The following is a 13,509-nucleotide window of genomic DNA, read 5'->3' on the forward strand; positions in this document are numbered from 1 at the left end:
GTGCGCGCACACCGACGAGGACCAACGCTGCGCGCGGGCTGCGCAGACAGACCAGTGACGTCGTCGACGGGACGCTGGTGACGTTCACTCACCGGATGTCCGGGTGAAGATGAAGATGAAGATGACGTGAGACTCAAACGGATTCAGAGGAGAAACAGAAAACTCTCGTTTCCTGTTTGATGAATGGACATCAAAGAATTTATGTTTCCAAACCATCTTCACTTTATTTCGTTCTCTACCCACTTTTTATTTCCACATTTCTACCTTTCTGTACGAACTCATGAGTACTTGTCTCCATTCAAATACAAATCATTTTAAAAAGCAGCATCTCAGCAAAAGATGTCAGAAAGACATCGATGTAAAATGTAGTTTTTGTAACGAATGCCCAGAAACAGTTGTGAATATATTTGGTCCATTTATGAAGAGTGTGGTGAAACATACACGTGCACCTTCATCACTGAAAACATTGATGAAAGACTCACTTTATTTTGGATGTATTGTTTGTTTGGTCTCCTGAATGAACAGAAAAACACTCGTGTACTTGTTCAATTTTATCATTATGACAAAATCACAAATTATTTTTTTTGATTTCCTTTTTTTTACCCAAAGGTGTAGTCAGTTATTTGTGTGTATATAGTTTGTGTGTGTATTTAAATCTTGCTCTTTATCTTTTCATACTTTCTAAAAAAAAAATTCTGTTTACTTATTTTTTGTGTGTGTGCGTATTTTGTCTTTTTTTTTTTTTCTTATAGACTTTTTTTCCTCACTGTATTTCTATGCTGCTGTGACGACTACATTTCCCCACTGCTGGATTAATAAACTCTTATCTTATCATAAATGTAAATTTAGAGGTAAGTAGCCGAGCTTTATCGCCTTAAACAAAGTTCAAGCAATTTATTCACTCAATTCAACACTCTAAAGCAACACACAATTAAAACTGTGAGCCTGCACGAGATCAAAGATTTGTGTATAAATATCCCCCTAGTGTTCCTTTATTTTCCAAAATTCAATAAAGCATCTTTAAAAAAAAGCGTCTCTGAAAGCGCAGTGAGCAGGAATATGTGCCGCCTTTCCTCCCGCGTCATATGTAATATTATCGTGGTCATACAGATAAACTTTTGCTTCATAGTTTTAGACAAAAATAGGAAAGAATTACACAATAAATATGTGCGAAATAAAAGTAGCCAATTGGACAAGTAATATGTGGGCTATTATTGTGTATTGATTTTGCTGTCCAACTAAAGTGCAGCAAAAGAAGCACGTACGATGCACCGTACCGTGACCGTGTTGTTTCTACTCTGAGACAACAGGTCTGTTCTGTGGGTGAGAAGTCCAGAACAACACCAGCTGCCCTGTTAATGTTAACCTGGTGCATCCGAGTGCACAAACGGCTGGTTTACATACAACACGGGCTTCTTCCTGTGGCGCCGCTGGTTCTGTTCGGTGGTTCGTACGTGCAACGAGCATCACGGCTTCATTTTGCATTCCAATGAGTTTATTTTGTAAAAGTCTCATCCATAAACAGCAAAAACGGTTTACAGTAAATTACAAACCTTGAAAATGCAAAACATGTTCCAAATACGAGCAGAACAAAGATTTGAAAGAAATAATAGAAAACAAACAAACATGAGTTTACGTACAGAAGGTGTCTTAATCAACTATCATTAAAAAATAAATAGTCTATATTTCAACGAGAGTGGAAGCAAAGTAAAGGCAACCGGAACGAAGTTCAAAGACCAAGCGGTCAGGTGTGATCTTTAATCAGCTGGAATTAATTTAAGGGACAAACATGGATTGAATGAATAATCCCACATGTTTGGAGAGTGGGACGACAGGAGGGGGGAATTCATCCACTGCATACCAACAAACATGTGAGTTTAAACTACTGTGAGAATCAATGGACACGTTCATAAAATAATGATCTGGAGTACAACAGCAGAGCATGCCACTATAAAAAGCTTTGAAATATACAGTGATGTGTTTCACAGATACACAGAAGAACAGATGAGTCACTTGTCGATAAAAAGATGAGCCGTTATTATCTAGAGCAGTCCGGTAGAATAGTGCTCCTATGTTCTACAACAAAAGTCAAATATACAGATATAGTTAATCAGGGGTTACAATGTGTAACCCGGCTGTGTACAACACTCCATACATTTATCTATGTATTTCCATTCATCTTTTTCTGGTTACATAAACGAGTAACATATAGTGCGGTGGCTAATGCTGGACGGTCACTGAATATTCCATGAGTCGCTCCCATAACTATCCTGGTAGAAAACCTAGTTCAAGCTACAACTAGAGTGATCAGTACACTGCAATACCCAACATACAGTATATCATAGACGGCAGGAGAGTAAATATATGGAGGGCTCATCAAATGCGTATGTACACAGTGACAGGTGATCATGAGTGGTGGGATACAGGTCGGTATGCACGGCCAGTAGAAACACTGTCTGATGGCTATCTACACTGTGTGTACGTATGAGGTGGTGGGAACGATGTCATACCATCATGCGCATGATGTCATACCATCATGCCACGTGACGAGCAGAGATGCACCAATACTGTTTTCTTATTGTGACACAGATTTCACAAACTAAAGCAGAAACTGACGCTCAGAGTACATTTAATAAGTCACTTCTTCAACAGGAAGGACGGAGGCAGGAAGGCGTCTTATTTTCACCGATCCAGAACACAGAACCATAAAACGCGTGTCCAATTAAAACCTGGCATGTTTGTGAACACCGGAGCTTATATTAAGTGGTTCATTAAAGAGTTCATGTTATTATGTGAACCTGAAGCCCGAAACTCGTGTTGGTTTCCATTTTATTATTTATTTATATGCAATTTCCTTTCCTTTGTTAATTCAGTAGTTTTTTTTAAATAACTACAAATATATCCACGAACACTGACCTGGCCGACACATGAAGCAGCAGAAGCTCCTCCTCCTTTGTGTTTTTTCTAGATTGTTTCACAGGTTAGCATCAGGTTTTTAGCTAATATGCGTTTACATTCATCCTTTAAAAGGTATGAAATGACATTAGAAACATTGGCGTTACAGTTTCCTGCAGCAGAGCCGGCCTCGGGGCTCCGCTACCAAAACATAAGGATGCCGGTGTTTCTCTGTCAGCTGCACAAAAATACATTTCTGCTCCCGAACAGTGTCACACTCACCGAAACAAAAGATTTTAGTACTTAACAAGCTGAACCTGCATTATTTGTTGGATGAATATTGTAGGATGCAGTCGGCAGTTCCAGAAGAAGCTAATAAGCAAACGCCGACGGTTCAGTCCGAACACTAAACTATTGTTTCTTTAGAGAATCATCACTCTGCTTCAGGATAATCAGACTGACTTGTACAGTCAAATCAACACATTTCTACTGTTAGAGGTGAAACGGAGAGCAGGAGCCACCAACATCTCTACATCATCTATCAGGTTCTCACAGGGCTTCACTTTACAAGGTCAAACAGTGCTTATTCTGCTGGGAAAGAAAAGGCTCCATATAAGCACAGCTAATGTTATCAAAGCTCCTAGTGGTCGCCAATAGAGCACAATTAAAGTCTTGAAGTACGTAATGCCCCTTTAAATATCGTTCATTTTGTATTTCTTGGATAATAAAAAATGAAAAACATTCAGAACTGCTGAATGAAACTGATTCAAAACCTTTAGCTGTATTCAATTTAGAGACTTCCAGGTGACAAAGACTTCACTTTGATTTCTGGCCTTACATTTAAGAGCAGAAAAAACTGTGTGACATAATGCCCAGTCTTACCCCGGTGTCCACGTGACAGTCGACACCAGCAGCAGTAAAGGTGCATCTTCCACAGACACACAGAAGTGAAGGTGACGATGGCGGCCAGTAGAGGGTGTTGAAGAGAAGTCATGTTGTGGATCCACCTTTCCAACATCACAGCTACAAAGACTGATTTCACTTTCAGGTTTTCCTTCATTTAATGTTCTTCTATGAGCAGCTGGTTCTGGGGGAACAATAATAAAGAAACATAGTTATTATGACGATTGCTGATGAGGAACAAATTTAAAAGTAACTTCGTATCAAACAGATTACTGCAGCTGTCTTTTTCTAATTCAGGTTTACTGTAAATGAAGCCTCACAAAATACTGCATGGAATATTACATGACTTCAGGCCACAATCAAAAAGTGTGAAATGAGAAGCAAGGGATGATGGGACATCTTTAAAACTGTTCCCGGTCACCTGTTACTACGAGTGCTAACCATGCAGGACTCCCACCTTACTGTCGGTGGTGTTCTGGATGATGTCGTTGTCGGCGTCGCCTCCCTCCGAGCCGCTCTTCTGGTCGTCATCTTTCCCGTCCTTCTCCAGGTCGTCCTCTCCGGACGAGATCCTCGACAGCTTCGACAATTTCTGCCACAGACACACAGATCACGATGAAAACCAGCAGCAGCATATCGTTCTTCACAGACGTTGATGGGGACAATCACCATTTACATGGTAGAGCAGTCTCAGGCTGAAGTCGGGGTACATGGAGAAATTGAAGGAACAATTTGTTATGCAAATGTCCCTTCGTCTCTCCTCAATATAATATAAATAGTTGAAAGACACCCTCAGAGATTAACATTGCTTTCTTATGACACTGTTAGACTTATTATCCACAATGCAGCTCAGCGACACACAGCAGTCCAGCAGAGATGAGCTGCAGAGGTCTGAGTTTGTCTCAAACTCCCACATTTATTCACTGACTTCACACAGATTATGAAAAGTCACCTCAGTGGAGTTTCCCAATAATACTCAGATAAACAGATTAATCAAAGGGGTGCAACTAACGGTTATTTTTCATTAAAATGGTGAACAGCGTTGATCACTGTTTCTCAGAGGTGCAGCCCAGAATATTTAGTTTTGTCCCAAACAAAACTTCACAATCAAAAGTTTATCATCACATTATTATAAAATAAAAAACCTCAAAATGTTTAATGGATTATAAATAGTTAGCGATTCATTTTCTGTTGATCAACTAATCAATTAATCGACTAATCACTGCAGCTCTATTCAGTTTATATTTTAGTTGGTTGGTAGGAAATTAATCTGCAGCTATTATTATTCAACTACCTACGAAGCAATCTGACGAAGATTTCTTGGTTCCAGTGTCCTAAATGTGTTTTGTTTGTGGATTTGTCTGTTTTATATGAAGGAAATTGAGTATTTGCATTTTTTTTGAAGTCACCTCAGATTCTCATTGAAATTGTAAGTAATTTTTGAAACAGTGCATCACAGAAGTAAACACCTCTCCACCTTTATCAGATGGTAGTTGATTTTTGAAGTTTCCAGGTGACTCATTGTAGAACAACCAGTAAAAGTGTCTTTAATATGTCTTGATGAAATCACACTGAGGCCCAAACAAACCAAGCAGAAAGTCCTCCTTACCAGCTGCAGAATACATCGACATAAAGAAGGAGCTTTTCTTCTATTGCAGAATAGAGTTAATTAACTTTGTGTTATAGTACAGTATTACACAAAATCAATTTTAAATCAAAAGAAAGATTTGTTGTGCTTTATTGTTTGTATTTCCACTCCTCAATGGGCCTTTTCCTGCACATAACCTCAAAAGGTTATGTAATGTCTTTAGCAGTGACAGTTGGTTACTACCGTTGGTGACGCCAGATATCTCATGAACAATGTCACCTACAATCAACCTCTTCAACAGTAGTGGAAGCAGCAACAGCCCCAGCAGTGAGAACAGCTCATTCCTTAACTGCTCACGAATCTGAATGCTTTGAGAGCTCCATTTAAAAATGTATTATTTCATTTTCAGTTAGTGTAAAACACACGCAGAGACACACACTGCTCTCCAGCAGTGCCACATTCCTTCAGATGAACCACATGTGCTGTGTGTAATGGAGACAAGTTGCTAGGCAACTGTGGTTGCTAAGTGAGGAGCAGGATGCGTGTGACTTTTTAAACCTGCTTCCATTTACAGTAGCATGGTACCACAGGGTGGAAGCGCTCAGGTCTGCAGCTCCGGCCCTTCAAACCTGGAAGATTTCCTCCGAAAAAAAGGAAAGGTAACACGAACGACATCATGAGCACACAACGACAATCAGGAACGGAGGCTGTGAGTGAGGAAGAGTTGAGGAACGGAGGCTGAGAGTGAGGAAGAGGTGAAAAACAGAGGCTGTGAGTGAGGAAAAGTTGAGGAACGAGGCTGTGAGTGAGGAAGAGTTGAGGAACGGAGGCTGAGAGTGAGGAAGAGTTGAAGAACAAGGCTGTGAGTGAGGATGAGTTGGAGAACGGAGGCTGTGAGTGAGGAAGAGTTGAGGAACGAGACTGTGAGTGAGGAAGAGTTGAGGAACGAGGCTGTGAGTGAGGAAGAGTTGAGGAACGAGGCTGAGAGTGAGGAAGAGTTGGAGAACGGAGGCTGAGAGTGAGGAAGAGTTGAAGAACGGAGGCTGAGAGTGAGGAAGAGTTGAGTAACGAGGCTGAGAGTGAGGAAGAGTTGAAGAACGGAGGCTGAGAGTGAGGAAGAGTTGAAGAACGGAGGCTGAGAGTGAGGAAAAGTTGAGGAACGAGGCTGAGAGTGAGGAAGAGTTGAGGAACGAGGCTGTGAGTGAAGAAGAGTTGAAGAGCGGAGGCTGAGAGTGAGGAAGAGTTGAAGAACGAGGCTGTGAGTGAAGAAGAGTTGAGGAACGGAGGCTGAGAGTGAGGAAGAGTTAAAGAACGGAGGCTAAGAGTGAGGAAGAGTTGAAGAACGGAGGCTGTGAGTGAGGAAGAGTTGAAGAACGGAGGCTGTGAGTGAGGAAGTGTTTAAGAACGAGACTGTGAGTGAAGAAGAGTTGAAGAACGGAGGCTGAGAGTGAGGAAGAGTTAAAGAACGGAGGCTAAGAGTGAGGAAGAGTTGAAGAACGGAGGCTGTGAGTGAGGAAGAGTTGGAGAACGGAGGCTGAGAGTGAGGAAGAGTTGAAGAACGAGGCTGTGAGTGAGGAAGAGTTGAGGAACGAGGCTGTGAGTGAAGAAGAGTTGAAGAACGGAGGCTGAGAGTGAGGAAGAGTTAAAGAACGGAGGCTGTGAGTGAGGAAGAGTTGACGAACGGAGGCTGTGAGTGAGGAAGAGTTGGAGAACGGAGGATGAGAGTGAGGAAGAGTTGAATAACAAGATTGTGAGTGAGGAAGAGTTGAAGAACAAGGCTGTGAGTGAGGAAGAGTTGAAGAACAAGGTTGTGAGTGAGGAAGAGTTGAAGAACGAGGCTGTGAGTGAAGAAGAGTTGAAGAACGGAGGCTGAGAGTGAGGAAGAGTTAAAGAACGGAGGCTGTGAGTGAGGAAGAGTTGGAGAACGGAGGCTGAGTGTGAGGAAGAGTTGAAGAACGGAGGCTGAGAGTGAGGAAAAGTTGAGGAACGAGGCTGTGAGTGAGGAAGAGTTGAGGAACGAGGCTGAGAGTGAGGAAGAGTTGGAGAACGGAGGCTGAGAGTGAGGAAGAGTTGAAGAACGGAGGCTGAGAGTGAGGAAGAGTTGAGGAACGAGGCTGAGAGTGAGGAAGAGTTGAAGAACGGAGGCTGAGAGTGAGGAAGAGTTAAAGAACGGAGGCTAAGAGTGAGGAAGAGTTGAAGAACGGAGGCTGAGAGTGAGGAAGAGTTGAAGAACGGAGGCTGTGAGTGAGGAAGAGTTTAAGAACGAGGCTGTGAGTGAAGAAGAGTTAAAGAACGGAGGCTGTGAGTGAGGAAGAGTTGGAGAACGGAAGCTGAGAGTGAGGAAGAGTTGAAGAACGAGGCTGTGAGTGAGGAAGAGTTGAGGAACGAGGCTGTGAGTGAAGAAGAATTCAGGAACAAGGCTGTGAGTGAGGAAGAGTTGAGGAACGAGACAGAGTGAGGAAGAGTTGAAAAAAGGAGGCTGAGAGTGAGGAAGAGTTGACGAACGGAGGCTGTGAGTGAGGAAGAGTTGGAGAACGGAGGATGAGAGTGAGGAAGAGTTGAATAACAAGATTGTGAGTGACGAAGAGTTGAAGAACAAGGCTGTGAGTGAGGAAGAGTTGAAGAACAAGGTTGTGAGTGAGGAAGAGTTGAAGAACGAGGCTGTGAGTGAAGAAGAGTTGAAGAACGGAGGCTGAGAGTGAGGAAGAGTTAAAGAACGGAGGCTGTGAGTGAGGAAGAGTTGGAGAACGGAGGCTGAGTGTGAGGAAGAGTTGAAGAACGGAGGCTGAGAGTGAGGAAAAGTTGAGGAACATGGCTGAGAGTGAGGAAGAGTTGAGGAACGAGGCTGACAGTGAGGAAGGGTTGAGGAACGAGGCTGAGAGTGAGGAAGGGTTGAGGAACAGAGGCTGAGAGTGAGGAAGAGTTGAAGAACGGAGGCTGTGAGTGAGGAAGAGTTGAAGAACGAGGCTGTGAGTGAAGAAGAGTTGAAGAACGGAGGCTGAGAGTGAGGAAGAGTTAAAGAACGGAGGCTAAGAGTGAGGAAGAGTTGGAGAACGGAGGCTGTGAGTGAGGAAGAGTTGGAGAACGGAGGCTGAGAGTGAGGAAGAGTTGAAGAACGAGGCTGTGAGTGAGGAAGAGTTGAGGAACGAGGCTGTGAGTGAAGAAGAATTCAGGAACGAGGCTGTGAGTGAGGAAGAGTTGAGGAACGAGACTGTGAGTGAGGAAGAGTTGAGGAACGAGGCTGTGAGTGAAGAAGAATTCAGGAACGAGGCTGTGAGTGAGGAAGAGTTGAGGAACGAGACAGAGTGAGGAAGAGTTGAGGAACGAGGCTGAGAGTGAGGAAGAGTTGAAGAACGGAGGCTGAGAGTGAGGAAGAGTTAAAGAACGGAGGCTAAGAGTGAGGAAGAGTTGAAGAACGAGGCTGTGAGTGAGGAAGAGTTGAGGAACGAGGCTGTGAGTGAAGAAGAATTCAGGAACGAGGCTGTGAGTGAGGAAGAGTTGAGGAACGAGACTGTGAGTGAGGAAGAGTTGAGGAACGAGGCTGTGAGTGAAGAAGAATTCAGGAACGAGGCTGTGAGTGAGGAAGAGTTGAGGAACGAGACAGAGTGAGGAAGAGTTGGAGAACGGAGGCTGAGAGTGAGGAAGAGTTGAAGAACGAGGCTGTGAGTGAAGAAGAGTTGAAGAACGGAGGCTGAGAGTGAGGAAGAGTTAAAGAACGGAGGCTGTGAGTGAGGAAGAGTTGGAGAACGGAGGCTGAGTGTGAGGAAGAGTTGAAGAACGAGGCTGTGAGTGAAGAAGAGTTGAAGAACGGAGGCTGAGAGTGAGGAAGAGTTAAAGAACGGAGGCTGTGAGTGAGGAAGAGTTGGAGAACGGAGGCTGAGAGTGAGGAAGAGTTGAAGAACGAGGCTGTGAGTGAAGAAGAGTTGAAGAACGGAGGCTGAGAGTGAGGAAGAGTTAAAGAACGGAGGCTGTGAGTGAGGAAGAGTTGGAGAACGGAGGCTGAGTGTGAGGAAAAGTTGAGGAACGAGGCTGAGAGTGACGAAGAGTTGAGGAACGAGGCTGACAGTGAGGAAGAATTCAGGAACGAGGCTGTGAGTGAGGAAGAGTTGAGGAACGAGACTGTGAGTGAGGAAGAGTTGAGGAACGAGGCTGTGAGTGAAGAAGAATTCAGGAACGAGGCTGTGAGTGAGGAAGAGTTGAGGAACGAGGCTGTGAGTGAAGAAGAATTCAGGAACGAGGCTGTGAGTGAGGAAGAGTTGAGGAACGAGACAGAGTGAGGAAGAGTTGAAAAAAGGAGGCTGAGAGTGAGGAAGAGTTGACGAACGGAGGCTGTGAGTGAGGAAGAGTTGGAGAAGGGAGGATGAGAGTGAGGAAGAGTTGAATAACAAGATTGTGAGTGAGGAAGAGTTGAAGAACAAGGTTGTGAGTGAGGAAGAGTTGAGGAACGGAGGCTGAGAGTGTGGAAGAGTTGAAGAACGGAGGCTGACAGTGAGGAAGAGTTGAGGAACGAGGCTGAGAATGAGGAAGGGTTGAGGAACAAGGCTGTGAGTGAGGAAGAGTTGGAGAACGCAGGCTGAGAGTGAGGAAGAGTTGAAGAACAAGGTTGTGAGTGAGGAAGAGTTGAGGAACAGAGGCTGAGAGTGAGGAAGAGTTGAAGAACGAGGCTGTGAGTGAGGAAGAGTTGACGAACGGAGGCTGTGAGTGAGGAAGAGTTGGAGAACGGAGGCTGAGAGTGAGGAAGAGTTGAAGAACAAGATTGTGAGTGAGGAAGAGTTGAGGAACGGAGGCTGAGAGTGAGGAAGAGTTAAAGAACGGAGGCTGAGAGTGAGGAAGAGTTGAAGGACGGAGGCTGTGAGTGAGGAAGAGTTGAAGAATGAGGCTGTGAGTGAGGAAGAGTTGAGGACCGAGGCTGAGAGTGAGGAAGAGTTGAGGAACGGAGGCTGAGAGTGAGGAAGGGTTGAAGAACGGAGGCTGAGCGTGAGGAAGAGTTGAGGAACGAGGCTGAGAGTGAGGAAGAGTTGGAGAACGGAGGCTAAGAGTGAGGAAGAGTTGAAGAACGAGGCTGTGAGTGAAGAAGAGTTGAAGAACGGAGGCTGAGAGTGAGGAAGAGTTGAGGAACGAGGCTGAGAGTGAGGAAGAGTTGAAGAATGGAGGCTGAGAGTGAGGAAGAGTTGAAGAACGGAGGCTGAGAGTGAGGAAGAGTTGAGGAACGAGGCTGAGAATGAGGAAGAGTTGAAGAACGAGGCTGTGACTGAGGAAGAGTTGAGGAACGAGGCTGTGAGTGAAGAAGAATTCAGGAACGAGGCTGTGAGTGAGGAAGAGTTGAGGAACGAGACAGAGTGAGGAAGAGTTGAAAAAAGGAGGCTGAGAGTGAGGAAGAGTTGACGAACGGAGGCTGTGTGAGGAAGAGTTGAAGAACAAGGATGTGAGTGAGGAAGAGTTGAAGAACAAGGATGTGAGTGAGGAAGAGTTGAGGAATGAGGCTGAGTGAGGAAGAGTGGAGGAACGGAGGCTGAGAGTGAGGAAGGGTTGAGGAATGGAGGCTGAGAGTGAGGAACGGTTGAAGAACGGAGGCTGAGCGTGAGGAAGGGTTGGGGAACGAGGCTGAGAGTGAGGAAGGGTTGGAGAACGGAGGCTGAGAGTGAGGAAGCGTTGGAGAACAAGGCTGTGAGTGAGGAAGAGTTGAAGAACAAGGCTGTGAGTGAGGAAGAGTTGAAGAACAAGGTTGTGAGTGAGGAAGAGTTGAGGAACGGAGGCTGAGAGTGAGGAAGGGTTGAGGAATGGAGGCTGAGAGTGACGAACGGTTGAAGAACGGAGGCTGAGCGTGAGGAAGGGTTGGGGAACGAGGCTGAGAGTGAGGAAGGGTTGGAGAACGGAGGCTGAGAGTGAGGAAGAGTTGGAGAACAAGGCTGTGAGTGAGGAAGAGTTGAAGAACAAGGCTGTGAGTGAGGAAGAGTTGAAGAACAAGGTTGTGAGTGAGGAAGAGTTGAGGAACGGAGGCTGAGAGTGAGGAAGAGTTGAAGAACAAGGTTGTGAGTGAGGAAGAGTTGAAGAACAAGGTTGTGAGTGAGGAAGAGTTGAGGAACGAGGCTGTGAGTGAGGAAGAGTTGAGGAACGGAGGCTGAGAGTGAGGAAGAGTTGAAGAACAAGGCTGTGAGTGAGGAAGAGTTGGAGAACGGAGGCTGAGAGTGAGGAAGAGTTGAAGAACGAGGCTGTGAGTGAGGAAGAGTTGAGGAACGAGGCTGTGAGTGAGGAAGAGTTGAAGAACAAGGCTGTGAGTGAGGAAGAGTTGAGGAACGGAGGCTGAGAGTGAGGAAGAGTTGAAGAACAAGGTTGTGAGTGAGGAAGATTTGGAGAACGCAGGCTGAGAGTGAGGAAGAGTTGAATAACAAGGCTGTGAGTGAGGAAGAGTTGGAGAACGGAAGCTGTGAGTGAGGAAGAGTTGAGGAACGAGACAGAGTGAGGAAGGGCTGAAGAACGAGGTTGTGAGTGAGGAAGAGTTGAAGAACAATGCTGTGAGTGAGGAAGAGTTGGAGAACGCAGGCTGAGAGTGAGGAAGAGTTGAGGAACGGAGGCTGAGAGTGAGGAAGAGTTGAAGAACGGAGGCTGTGAGTGAGGAAGGGTTGAGGAACGGAGGCTGAGAGTGAGGAAGAGTTGAAGAACGGAGGCTGAGAGTGAGGAAGAGTTGAAGAACGAGGCTGTGAGTGAGGAAGAGTTGAAGAACGGAGGCTGTGAGTGAAGAAGAATTCAGGAACGAGGCTGTGAGTGAGGAAGAGTTGAGGAACGAGACAGAGTGAGGAAGAGTTGAAAAAAGGAGGCTGAGAGTGAGGAAGAGTTGACGAACGGAGGCTGTGAGTGAGGAAGAGTTGGAGAAGGGAGGATGAGAGTGAGGAAGAGTTGAATAACAAGATTGTGAGTGAGGAAGAGTTGAAGAACAAGGTTGTGAGTGAGGAAGAGTTGAAGAACGGAGGCTGACAGTGAGGAAGAGTTGAGGAACGAGGCTGAGAGTGAGGAAGTGTTGAGGAACAAGGCTGTGAGTGAGGAAGAGTTGGAGAACGCAGGCTGAGAGTGAGGAAGAGTTGAAGAACAAGGTTGTGAGTGAGGAAGAGTTGAGGAACGGAGGCTGAGAGTGAGGAAGAGTTGAAGAACGAGGCTGTGAGTGAGGAAGAGTTGACGAACGGAGGCTGTGAGTGAGGAAGAGTTGGAGAACGGAGGCTGAGAGTGAGGAAGAGTTGAAGAACAAGATTGTGAGTGAGGAAGAGTTGAGGAACGGAGGCTGAGAGTGAGGAAGAGTTGAAGAACGAGGCTGTGAGTGAGGAAGAGTTGACGAACGGAGGCTGTGAGTGAGGAAGAGTTGGAGAACGGAGACTGAGAGTGAGGAAGAGTTGAAGAACAAGATTGTGAGTGAGGAAGAGTTGAGGAACGGAGGCTGAGAGTGAGGAAGACTTAAAGAACGGAGGCTGAGAGTGAGGAAGAGTTGAAGGACGGAGGCTGTGAGTGAGGAAGAGTTGGAGAACGGAGGCTGAGAGTGAGGAAGAGTTGAAGAACGAGGCTGTGAGTGAGGAAGAGTTGAGGACCGAGGCTGAGAGTGAGGAAGAGTTGAGGAATGAGGCTGTGAGTGAGGAAGAGTTGAGGAACGGAGGCTGAGAGTGAGGAAGGGTTGAAGAATGGAGGCTGAGCGTGAGGAAGAGTTGAGGAACGAGGCTAAGGGTGAGGAAGAGTTGAAGAACAAGGTTGTGAGTGAGGAAGAGTTGAGGAACAGAGGCTGAGAGTGAGGAAGAGTTGAAGAACGTGGCTGTGAGTGAGGAAGAGTTGACGAACGGAGGCTGTGAGTGAGGAAGAGTTGGAGAACGGAGGCTGAGAGTGAGGAAGAGTTGAAGAACAAGATTGTGAGTGAGGAAGAGTTGAGGAACGGAGGCTGAGAGTGAGGAAGAGTTAAAGAACGGAGGCTGAGAGTGAGGAAGAGTTGAAGAACAAGGTTGTGAGTGAGGAAGAGTTGAGGAACGGAGGCTGAGAGTGAGGAAGAGTTGAAGAACAAGGTTGTGAGTGAGGAAGAGTTGAGGAACGGAGGCTGAGAGTGAGGAAGAGTTGAAGAACAAGGTTGTGAGTGAGGAAGATTTGGA

The sequence above is a fragment of the Embiotoca jacksoni genome, unplaced genomic scaffold, assembly GCF_022577435.1.
Source record: "Embiotoca jacksoni isolate LCO1_2020_lvr unplaced genomic scaffold, fEmbJac1.0.p SCAF_153, whole genome shotgun sequence".
Lineage (NCBI taxonomy): Eukaryota > Metazoa > Chordata > Actinopteri > Embiotocidae > Embiotoca > Embiotoca jacksoni.